The 13,502-nt window shown below is 22.9% G+C and overlaps 1 protein-coding gene across 2 annotated transcripts in view; it reads right to left on the bottom strand.

The window, feature by feature from the left end:
• LOC132929345 (somatostatin receptor type 5-like) overlaps positions 1-13,502 on the bottom strand; it is a 194,703-nt gene that overhangs the window by 99,426 nt on the left and 81,775 nt on the right. For both annotated transcript variants that reach the window (XM_060994669.1, XM_060994653.1), the window contains one exon: positions 9,250-9,326. The gene's annotated coding sequence lies outside the window, so the exon portion shown is untranslated. The remainder of the gene's footprint in view (positions 1-9,249; positions 9,327-13,502) is intronic.

Raw genomic sequence — 13,502 nt, 5'->3', positions numbered from 1 at the left:
ACTTACCAGATATGGTAATGTATATATATATGATTATTCAATTAGATGAATTAAATAGTAAAAATGTATTTTATATATATATATATATATATATGTATATATAATCTTTTAGTTCATTGCTCTGACCTAAAATATACCATATTAATAACATCTCTAGAATTTATTATTTTCAGTGATATTCAATTTTAAATTAAATTTTAATATGAACGAAAATAAATACAACGAATTGTGTAGGTAAATTATTATGTGATCAAAAATGTTTTAATGACATTTTTATTTTTATTTGTTTGAAATATTTTTAATACAATTTATAATATTATTTTCAACGTTAGATTTTTATTTTATAAAGAAAAATTCTTATTGACAAAACGTCTGATATTTACATAAACAGTTTTAAATTAAAATGTTAGTGTTGCCTTTTTTGACTTTGCTTTTATATTTACAATGTTTTGATTTTGTATTATATATATATATATATATATATATATAGTATATGTTTTACAATACCATAACTCAAAAAATGACATTGTGGTTTCAGGTTATGTATCAGTAGTTTGTTTGTATAAGAAGAAAATTCAGAGATCAGATACAATTTTTAAGTAAAAAGAAAAATATTTTTATAATTTAAATCCCGTTTAAATATTTTTAGACTACATATTATGGTTTTATGAAATTAAGAATTAAAAAAAATGTATACTTTTGCTTATGGCCATGATTATTTGAGGTTAAATATCGTTTATTAAACATTAAAGCAATTTTTATTTCTTCTAAATATTATTGAAATGTATAATTTATAAAATTTGAATTGCCACATTTTCGTTTAAATTACATATTATAATAACTGTGCTATAACATATATTATATTTATTTTACTATTGTTTTATAGTTAGATTCATATATTATAATATACAATATTCATTTTTTTGAATATATTTCTAACACTGTAAAAAATATTCATATACTGACACTGTGCTATGCAATTTTTCATAAAACGAGTTATCTGTACAATATCTTAAATAATATCCACACTTATATATTTAAATGATATAGGAGAATTTTTTTTTTTTTGTTTTAAATTCTCACATAAAACATCTTTTGAATAGGAACAACTATATTAAATCATTCTACTATGACGAGTCTTAATAGTTTAACATAGCAAACAGAATTAGGAAAATTGTAGTTGGGGAAAGAGGATTAAATAAATCAATTTAGGAGATTGGCGAATGAAGGTCTGTTAAGTCCATTTTTATTAAATTCCTAGTAAATTGAAAAATATTATATTGTACTAAGGCAATTCAAAAAGTTTCTATGAAGGTAAACCATAGCTTATAGTAAAAGTTTTTTTGGTGTTACTATAATGAATTGAATCATAAACTCTTTTTCGGGATATTAACAAAATAATATAGTAAATACGGCGAGTTAATTTATCTTAAAAATAAAATTATTAGTGGTGATATGCCATAAAACTACGATTCACAATATTAGATTAATTAAATTAATGATCGGGTAATACCATTAATTAATACGCAGCTTGTTATATAGATTTCATAATTTGCAGGATGAAACTGTAAAATGTATATTTATAACGTGAATAATATTACTTAGGTTCTCATGATATAACAGACTACAAATTAAACGGTTGGATAGACGATTCTATTATCTAGTTTAATCAACCGATAATATTTGTGTTAATAGGTAAGCTTCGTATTGAAATGGTATTTTACAAATTAATATACGACGATAATAATATTTAAAAAACAATGTTCATAATTATAAAATTTTGTACTTTAATCACCCTAGTTACTTATTTTAGTAGTTATAACTTATAAGTCAAAATTGAAACTTTTGAAATTTTGTGATCAGTATTAGATTCCTATTCGAAATAATCTACGTACGCTATAAACAGTTATTTAACCTGAATCTTAATTTATAAATGAATTGAAATATTATAAAATAGTAAATACATAATACTATATTAATTACATGAATTTAAATAGTAAACATACCAAAAAAAAAAAATATTAAACACATAATTGTGAATCAAATAAAACTCGACAATATATTATCTAGACTTGAACTAAAGTATAACATTTGGAAGGGTGTAGATTTATTTCCATATTATTAGCGTAGCTTAGTAGTATTGTCGTGTATAAACACTTAAACATGATTTTAAATGTTCAGTATTAGAGGAGAGAAGTTGATAAGTGGATTACTAAAATATAGTAGTAAAATATAAATTATAATATGTGAGTATAATATTATGTGTATTATTGTTATATTCATGATGACAACCGTTTAACAAAAGTGACACTTACAAAATTTGTAATTTGTCATACATTAAATTATTGCATGTAATTTTACTGCTTTGGCCTATATATCCATCAGTATGGTTTTTTAATAAATAAATAAATAAAATACAATTCCAATTGTTAGGCTATATTAAGATCGAAATACTTTTAATTTTACATAAAGTTTCAAAAAACTATTTAGTATTATGGCAATATAAATGTTTATTTATTTATTTTTAAATACAACCCTCGTATGAGTTTATAGTGTTTCACAGAAGTAATTTCAAGAATAATATTATTAGACTCTACGCGGAATGATGTTTTATGATATTGATCTATCAATGATGTGTGTATTTTCTTGTTTAAAATTTCCAAAGTTCTTTCAAAGTTTTTATTATAGCCATTTAAAGATATTAAAGAAATATAGTATATTATTTTAATTAACATTTGAAATTCAAATTTTCACAAGCTTATTCATAACCATGAATATTTTGGAAATTATTTTGAAATTTATAAAGTGTTAATTTTGATATTTATTGGTTAAAAATGTAGTACAATTTTTTTGTAAGTAATCCATATTGAAAGCAAAAATTTAAAAAATATATGAAACTTGTATTTGACAAATTTTGGCTGAATTAAATATTTAAACAATGAATAATAATTTTAGTTATTTTTTTGTAATTAAAAATTATTTTTTGTGATCATTTGGAACTTTTACCTTTATTATTATATTTTATATACACATTGACATTTTCAAATTGTATTTAAATTAATAATTTTTATTATATATAGCTTATACCGTATTATTAATTTTAGTAAAATAAATAAATAAATAATTGTTATAATAATAATAAATTAATAGCTATGTAAATATATGATAGTAGTCTGATAGACTGTCTCATCTCTGAATCAATACAATGATTTATCATTGAATTAAAAATGTTATTATTTATTACAGTGATCTTTCATTGACGAGTTACAACTGGCTTATATAATTATTATATAGTTAAGGATACGTTCATTTCTTCTTTTTTTTTTTTTTATGGTATTTTATAACCACATAAATGTCAATTATAAAATTCATAAAACAAATATATCGTTAATGATAAGTATTTTCATAATTTAAATAACTATATTTTATTAACTGAACTAGTCAAATATTATATATTATTAAAATTATAGGTATATGTTTTTAATTCACATGTCAGTACAATTTAATGTCTGAAATTTACTTTTAACCTTTTTAACCTAGCTTTTATTTTTATTATATTAAACTTAATTACTCTTCCAAGAACTAAGGTTTATGACCGTCATACATGCAGACACCAAAGCGATAATTTTTTAAAGTTAATTTCGGAACACCTATATAGTTTTATGTGTTTGTTATGTGGAATAATATTATACGGCAATTATTAGATGTTTCATAGAATCTATTTTGAAGCTGTAAATCTTATATTTATTTTAGCTAGTATTAGTTTTAATTATACCTAAATGTATTATATAAGACTTTGTATTTATCTGTGAATCTGTAAATTAAATATTCTTTGAAATAAACCTCATTACAAGGCATGCTTGAAAATAGTTTCCTGATTTCAATTGCTACATGCCACTTTATAATCAGAATTACATTGTCTACATCTAAATAGCTAATAAGCTGTACTAACTATATAACTATTTATACCTATTTATAATAATAAGTACAAGAAATTACCGTGTTATGTTGTATAAGTAAATTTTAATATTTAATCATTCAAATTAATTTATATAGTTGGATTTACATGCAATAACGAATTACGTTAGTAATTATAAAAATATTATTTTATATCAAAAGTTCAAATACAATTTTAGAATCCATAAAATGCACTGCAGATATAATATTTTTATATCAATTCTGGACATGTAAATATTTCTTGGAATAGACAAAATAAATAACATAAATAGACTATATACGGTATATAATATAACAGACTTTTACGCATTTAAAAATACATATTATTGGATTAATATTATACATAATAACAATTAATATTTATAAGCTTATCACTGCACACGTTTTATGGTATCTCCAATGGTTGCTTGCTACTATAATAGATGTATAATTATTAATAAAATAAAAATAAAAAACAATTAGTATATTATTTTTTTGTATTTACAAATGTAGGCGATAATACTTATGATAGTTATTTAAAATGTTCATTAAATACGAACATTTTGCTAAATTGAAATTTAAAAAAAACAAAATATTAATTAAAAAATAAATATTAAAATATTAAAATATTTATTTTCATGGATGCAAAATTCTTTTACATTGCTAAATCTAAACAAATATAAGTATATTTCTATTAATTGTTAATATGATTAAACTTTGGGTGGTTAACTGTAAGTATGTTTGAGACTTTGATTGTCTATAAATTATTATTATTATGCATTGTATATTGAAAATTATTTTCGTTGGTGGTAATATTATTATACAGCTACTTACTTTTATATTATACATTTTCCATACAATATCAACTACTAAATTTTTACTTGACTAAATTACTAAAGTAGGTCACAGTATAACATATCATTTTGATCTACTGGCATCTAATATTACAACTATATAGTTATGATTTGTATAATAACTAGATTTTGTTACGCAGACAATAACTTTCAATTTCCCACTAAACAACATCATGAAACAAGATTTAATATAAAATCTATTATATACTATTACCCAGCCTATATGTATTTCCATCATCTACGCACTATAATTTTGTGTTTTTCTCCAAGGAAATCCAATTAAGACCCATCCAATTGTTGTATATTCTTAATTTTACTTTTTATTTTACCTTTTTCTCATCCCCTTTTAAGTCGTATAAAAGATCATCTGATTTATGGCATTACTACAACTAGTAGTAGTAAATTGTCCTTTATCTATTTTAAGGACCCCTACGATGAGCTTGGCGTTCTACCCCACCTCTGCAGGAACGGTTGTATATATATATACATTAATAGCGTTTCGGAGAAAAAAAAATAAAACAGGAAAAGCCCTGTATACAGTTTGTTTCCTTTGTATTCCCCCGGAGGAGTGTAATTCTGTTAAATGGGTCTACAGATAAGGCACAGGACTACGTGTTTAATGGTTGCTACCTCTTACCGTCCATCGTTTGACAAGGTCGGGGACAGTGTATTTGTGTATGTATGTGTGTGTGTGTGTGTGTGTGTGTGTGTGTGTGTGTGTGTGCTTGTGTAAAATCAACCGGAAAATAAAAATGAACGAAACAATATTTACGATTACCAAATATTTTTCTACTATCCATACTGCAGCTGTAACGTAGAATTTGGTATGTTTAAGCTCTCACGATTTGTCGCCTTAATTAATATTTATCTCAGAGCATTCCACGGAACTGTAAACAGTTTCCATTTTATTCACATTTGAATACGCACGTTTAACTCTTCCTGTAGCGATATGACTTACACCACGTGACGCCCAACGAGAAACACTAATATTATGTTATACAATTTACTCCTATATTATATGATAATTTATAGTGGTTTGTGAGTTCAGAGCCTATTAAAAAAAAAAAAAAATTAATAGTAAGTTGTAAATTTGTAATATTATAAACGTACACAATTTTATTATTTCGTATAATAATATTATACACTCCCTACCATTTTCAGGTCAATGTTGGTACTATTTTATTCTGATGATTCATAATACACACTATACGTGTATATGGCATCAATTTAACACTTAAATGTATACAAAATAAAAACTGAATTTAATGGTTATAGATTTATAGTAAATAATTTATTGTTTATTTGAAATACAAAAAGTAAATAAAGTATGAGAAAAATGCATGATATTAAACATAATTTATTGGTGCAGAATATAATTTAGTAAATTTATTTTTTAGGTATATCACAATATCCTTATACTTTTTTTATTAAGTGAAATAATATTAAAAATTTCATTTTTAATATTAAAATATTGATTAATATATAGATATACAAATTCCCGACTTTGGTAAACTTTATTAAATATGTCATCAATAAAATTTGTTTTTTTATTTTCTCTAAAATATGGCGCGATATTATTTATAGTAATATTTTAAATCATAATCATAATCTATAATATTTGTATACATTATGTTATTTCGTATTACAAAGTTTTGCGGCTCATATTACTCAATATAACTTGTTCTCCTTATTGTGACATCGTCGCCATCATAACATAGTTTTACGGAGCAGACAGTGAAACTGCAGCGTGGCAACTTCGGGGCGGTGGTTAAAAACTGTATCGTAATAAATAGCCGCGAAGAAATTGATGACTCGACAGTACTATGTGGATGTTCGTATGTAAAATTTGCGGTTAACGAGCGGCGCCGTGCTGCCAGTCCGGTGTATCCATTTTCGAAATTACTTTACGCTACAAAAAGCCAGTTTTTCCTTTCTCGCTTCCACCTGTCACAGCACCGCTGTTGCATTTCCTCACTCCATCGTCATACTCTCTATTGTTATCTCTCGTTTTTTTTGTTGTTCTAATATTCATATTGTACTGCAACGATATTATGTTTGCATTAATTTACAGAGTTGGATTGGTTTCAAAGCGAAAAGAAAAGAATTACGTGTTACAACATTATATCCGGTAGTGTCGTTCGGTCTATTTGAATACCGATCGTTATTATGAAATGCAATACTGCGTTTGACTAACATTTCATTTAAAAACCATATAACCGCTTTGTCGTTAAAAGTTTATCGAATCCTACATTTTATTTTTTTTTAACAAATGTGTTTAAATAATTACAATTACAAACCATCTTTCATGTTTCTGCACGAATTTACGTTAAGTCTATGGCATCATGTATAATACGTTATTTGTTAATTTGTAATCATCAAGCAATTAATAAAGAATAAAACATATTATTAAGATGGTTTTTGAAAACAAATTGTTATATTTTACAACACAATTGTAATATTCAACACAAATTTATCTTTATAGTGAAACTAAAGTGTTCTGGTTTAATTATAATTTGAGATAAATAAACGATACAAATTATAAAAATAAATAATTGTATTTCATACAATTCTTAACAAACGTAATTATAACAAGTCTTTTATACTCTTAATTTTGATGAATGTAATGAATTAATTAAAATTTGATGTTTATTTATGTATAAAAATGTAAATATTAGAATATAACTTTTATTTATTTCGCATTAAATTTATATTATTTTGTATAACAATTCATGTAAACTAGATTTCTATTATTCAAAGTGTTATTATATATAATAATATATTATACGGGTCTTGAAATAAGAATCAAACTTTAAATAACTTCCTAAGAAACCACAAAGCTCATTAAATTCCGGATGTCCTGTGGTAAACAAATAATTTGTTGCCATGCAAATTTTTTAACAATGATGTCAAATAATGTTCTTAAATAAAAGAAATATTATTATTTGTTTATTCTAAACGAATAATAAATATATTTTCAATAGTTAATAGATTAAAATGATACAATTAATACGATGTCATATTTTAAATAAGTAAAAAAAAAATTTTAAGTACTTAATTAAAATAATTAAAATAATAATAATAATAGTAAAAAAACATATTGATTTATAAATTATATATTAAAAAATATCTGTTTTATTGTTCAAGTCAGTATTATATTTCCCATATTAATCTTGTATTTAAATAATTTCTTTTTTAATATGATGAATATTTTTAAAATACATAAATGTTTCAAAAGATTAAAAAATATTATACTATACGAGTAGATATAACTATCTATATATGCGTATATGTGTGATGACGTTTGAACAGACGAAATCATTAAATTACATACAGTCCATACTGACCAGATAGATGGCTATATTTTACTTACTTACTCATAAAAATATAAAATTATATATAAGTACCTATAAGTACACGTTGTACTTCAAATAATATTTTATGTTCAACTAATAAATCATGAAGTTTAAAGGGTATTAAAATAACATAAAAATTATTATAGTATAAGATATAAATTCTATAATGTTTGATATATTTCGAAAATAAAAATAATTTGCACACTTAGTTAATATGGTTTAAACGGAGTAATTAAAACACGTTTTTGGGGCTTTAAATTTATATGTAACGCGTGATTCTTAGAATTTCCATCCTCATTAACCTAGCACGTATACGTATATTTGACACGTTTCAACAGCGTTCATTAATATTGAAACAAACACCTCTCACCTAAAATTGATTCAATCCCAAAGTGTTTTAGACATTTCAAGTTTCCAACCATGATTTAGACATTCTACCACCTGCACTTCCACCACAAATGAACGATGAGTTGTATATGCGCTGTCCAGAAGCTAACTAATTGCCTTCCATACAGTCACGTGTATACAACGCGTATTACGCACGTACATATGAGCTAATATTGTTACACAAACTATTAAAGTTCTGGAAACCAGTTATTAAAAATCTAGTTTAATTTTTTACTCATCGCACGTTATCTTATTTCTTGTACATATTATGAAAACATCATAGGTGTTAAATTATTCATTGATATAATGTTTCCACTCAAATAAGTCCTTTAAGTACGTATGCTGGGTACCATTATCTGTTTATTAAGAATTATTTGGTATACTTTCTAACAAATATTTTTAGACTACATTCTAAGGGTCATGATGATTTGGGCTAATAATTGAGCCAAATCTCTAATGAATAATATTTTTTCCATCATGAATAATGAATATAAGAAATTTACTCAAAATTTCATATTTATAGTGTCCAAGATAATAAAAATACAAAGTAAATAAAAATTAATTAGCTTAAAAAATCAATTTTTTATTTTACCTTATAGAGTTTAAATATAACAACAAATAACTGGGTTGTTACTTTACTTGGCTTAAACATAAAATAATATAAAATTCAGAAATAAGATACATAATAATAATAATAAAAATAATAATAGCTAACTAACCTGTTGCTGTTAGGTTTGATGCATTGGCAGAATCTTCCAATTAAAAGAATATATTTGTCATTCAGCAACTTCTGAAACTAAAAATATAACAATTAATTAAATTATAAAAAAAAAAAAAAAAATTGTATTGCGTTAATAATTAATGATCAATTTGTATTTTTTTTTTTTGGAGAGTTAATTTGTCATAACTTAATCGTATATATATAAAATACAATTAACCTATTATAGCTATATTGATATATCACATTAGGTTAAATAAATTTAACATATGGTTTAACTACACAAAAAGTGACAACCGGAAGAAATTTGCTTAAGGTCAGATTAAATAAATCTACACGGAAGTGCACGGTTATTTGATTTACATTGGTATAGTCATATAGATTGGTATTGAAAATATAATTGATTCAACTGATGGAATGACAAAGACATTATATTTGGGATTCTCTAATTATTAATTTGAATAATGAGGATTAAATACTGATCTCTTTTAATCAAATTAAATAAATAATAAAACTTTATGTATTTTTAAAATAGGTACAATATCGTGTATATTTTCATAGTTTTATTTATAAACAGAATGAATGCAATATGGTAAAGCAATAATGTAATTTACATTTATTTTTATTGATATTATATTATACGAATCCAAAATAAAAAACACAAACAAATGGGTAAAAATCAATTAAAATTTTTATTATTGTAATAATGTAACTACGTGTATATAGGTAGGTAGCGAAAACCTCGTGTAGTATATAAATGCATAATATTATGCATGTACAAAATATATATTCGTACCTGCATTTATGTGTAACACGTTTCTAATGTATACAATCACATTATAACAGCTTAAAATGTATTGTAAATATAATTGTGATTTAATTTGATAAAAAAAAAAAAAAAAAATGTTTAAACATTATAAATCAAAGAAAATAGAAAAAAATATTTATTTTGTTATAATTATTCATTCATAAACATCCAGTAAAATTTACTGAGTTGTCTATTTTAATAATTTGATTTTTTTGAAAACTTATAGGTAAGTATACGTATTAATATCATGTTTCTGTAAGTCGGTACTCGGTAACCTTTAATAACTGTGGTTAAAATAATGATAATTAATACAATTGTTTTTTGTTTAATTGTGTTGTATTCAATGACATTAAATAAAAGTCCTTTAGGAGAAACAAACATATCATTTTCCTAAACAACGATAGTGACAATAAAAGTAACGGTAAAATGATTGTTTAAGAACGTGCAGGTTAGTTATTTAAAAAAATTGAATGTTACACAATTGTTATTAGATATTAGAATATTAAACTTTTAAACTTTAAATTATCTTAGATAAAATTTATCTTAGAAATTAATGTTCTTTAACTGCCTTTTAAAAGACCAATTATTATTATTATTATCAATATTCGAGATCCGAGAGTATATTTTAACATTTTTGTGATTTTACAATGATTAAAAAAAAATTCATTTGTATAAAAAACTGAACATAAACATATTCGTTCTAAGAAAAAAATAAAGCTTTTTCAGTATTTTAATATCATATTCATGAAAATCCATTACAAGCTTGTTTTTATCGATACATTGAATGATATGTAATGACTAATGACCATTATTTAGTAAAATGTATAGAATATTTACAATTTAAAAGATAATAATACATTTTTAAATTATTAAATAAAAATAAACGACTGATTTAGTATCCATAAGTAAGTACGATATTTCAACATTGAGCCCATCATCAATCATTAAACCATGTCACTTATTATAATACACACTGAATTGATTATACATAAAATATTTAACATAATCTGGGTAGTGGTGATTTGACTTAAACCATAATAAAGTATTATAAGTTATTATATTTGATAATGTTTATGAGAATTTATAAAAATAGAATTACTGAAAGAAATATTAAATGCAATAGTAATTTAATAGATAAGTAACATTTTGGATTTTAATTTAACAATAAATACATATTAAATGCCGTGTAATATTAAAAATGTATTCTTAGTAAATAAATAAAATTCTTAAAAATCTAATATTTAAATCTTATAACGAAATATAATTAGCCATTTTGTTAATATTATTACTTTTTGAAACTATGATATTAAACTCTTTCTAGTAATTTTTAAATAAATAAATTATTTAAATCATATTTCAAGGCATAAATAGAAAGTGAAATCATTCGAAGGTATTGAATAAAATGTATTTAATTAAAAACCAAAATTAACTAACTGGTAAATTTATTATATTGTATAAAACCTCTATGTTTCATTATGGTTATGTGCAGTTTCATAACTTAAAATAAACCTAAAAATAAACGAAGCCTTAAAAAAATGTTGAAATAGCTTTACAGGTGGTAAATGTACCTATAGTAATCGTAATTGAAAAAAATATTCAAAATTGAAGAAATAACATTGCAATCACGCGTTATTTTTAAAATGTATAACAATTTAAAATGTACATTTTATAATTTGTAAATATCTATATTATAGTATTAAAAGTGCACATATTATTGCATATATATATTTACTTCATAGTTATTTTTACAACAAAAGTACAGATTGAATTTAATCAGTATAGTATTAAGTGTTTTTAACTAAATAAAAATTTGTTTTCAAATTATAAAATATTAGCCCTGATTCAAATATTGGGTGGGCGACATTTTTTTGTTTTACTTATTTCTAGCCATCACGTTTTCATGAATAAACCATTATTTTTTTCATACTTGTGTTTCTAGAAAATGAATCTCGTGGGATTTTTGGTTTTCCCAGAAGTACTTTAGATTCATACAGTTATTATTATTATTTTACATAAAAAATAATCGAATATTTGTACTTTGATACTTTGATTTGCATAGTTTGCTAAAATAATTTTCCAATATATTTTTATTGTAGAGAGGGCTTGTTTACAGAAAATATACATTTAATGAATATGGCATCGTGCTTTGGACATCTGAAAATGTCCGTTAAAAACATAATACGTAATACGAATTCTATAAAATATTATATGCAATTTTAAAATAAATTAAGTATTCCAATACTAGTCATGTGTATAGATAATGTGTATATAATAAATATTTGTTGTGTGTGCGTTCAAAACGTAATATTTTGTGTTTAAATATTAAATGATTATAATATCTGTGTAATGTGTATGCTAAGGTTAACATACCAAGTTATTGCAAAAAATATATTTAATTTTGAAGGATTACTGACATTTAAAAGTATATAATGTTTTATGAACATTTCTTTCTTATAAAAATAATTATTGTTTAAGGACAATACAATTTATTGAATACCTACTTAAAAATATATATATTTACGAGTATTTAAAAAAAATATATGACCCTAATATTTCAATTTCAATTTCATTTTGTAATAATACAGTATGAATGAATCTATTGTATCATAATAAATAATTAAAAATTCCTAATGTAGTATAATTATATTAAACGTATAATCGTTATGTAATGTATAATGGATTTTTGTTTCTATTTCTAAAGATATTGATGAAATATTTCTCGATAGTTGAATTTAGCTATTTATTTAAATTTAAATTTATGAACAATTATTTATCGAGTGGTACATCTGAACTTAAACTATTTATTTTTAATTATACCTATATAATTATGACTTAACATATTTTGTTATAATTCGATACATTTTAAATGTTATATTGAAATATTTAAAATTTATAAAAATAATTTAGCTTTAAATGATCTAATAAAATTTTACTTTTAACTTTGTAACGTTCATGATATTTTATTTATTAAAATGTTTAAATACTTATTTGATATATTTTAATAAATTGTGTATATCTCTGTAAATATTGATAGTTCTTTATAAAATAATATTTTAAATATATTTTATCGAAAAACGATTTAAATTAATAAAATTTAAATAAAATTGATTGACAGATGCAACTAATATACTTATAATTTATATTATATAGTACATGATACATGGGGAATAATATATGATGATGGGAATGATAAAGTAAAATAAAAGGAATTATATAAATCTCATTATATATATATATATATATAAATTGATTTTTTATAATTATTTCATTTACTCGTAGTAAGGATGGCAAGAAAGAGTGTAATGTAAGTACAAACATAATTATTTAGTTGACGAGCTACTAATAACGGTTGTCCTTGTTTTCAGACAGATTATTTTTCCAAAAAGCCGGTCGGAAAACATCTGTTGGCTGCTGTAGATGAGTTTTGGTTAGCTGACGTGAACAAC

The sequence above is a fragment of the Rhopalosiphum padi genome, chromosome 1, assembly GCF_020882245.1.
Source record: "Rhopalosiphum padi isolate XX-2018 chromosome 1, ASM2088224v1, whole genome shotgun sequence".
Lineage (NCBI taxonomy): Eukaryota > Metazoa > Arthropoda > Insecta > Hemiptera > Aphididae > Rhopalosiphum > Rhopalosiphum padi.
This window is presented reverse-complemented; position numbering and strand designations above follow the sequence as displayed.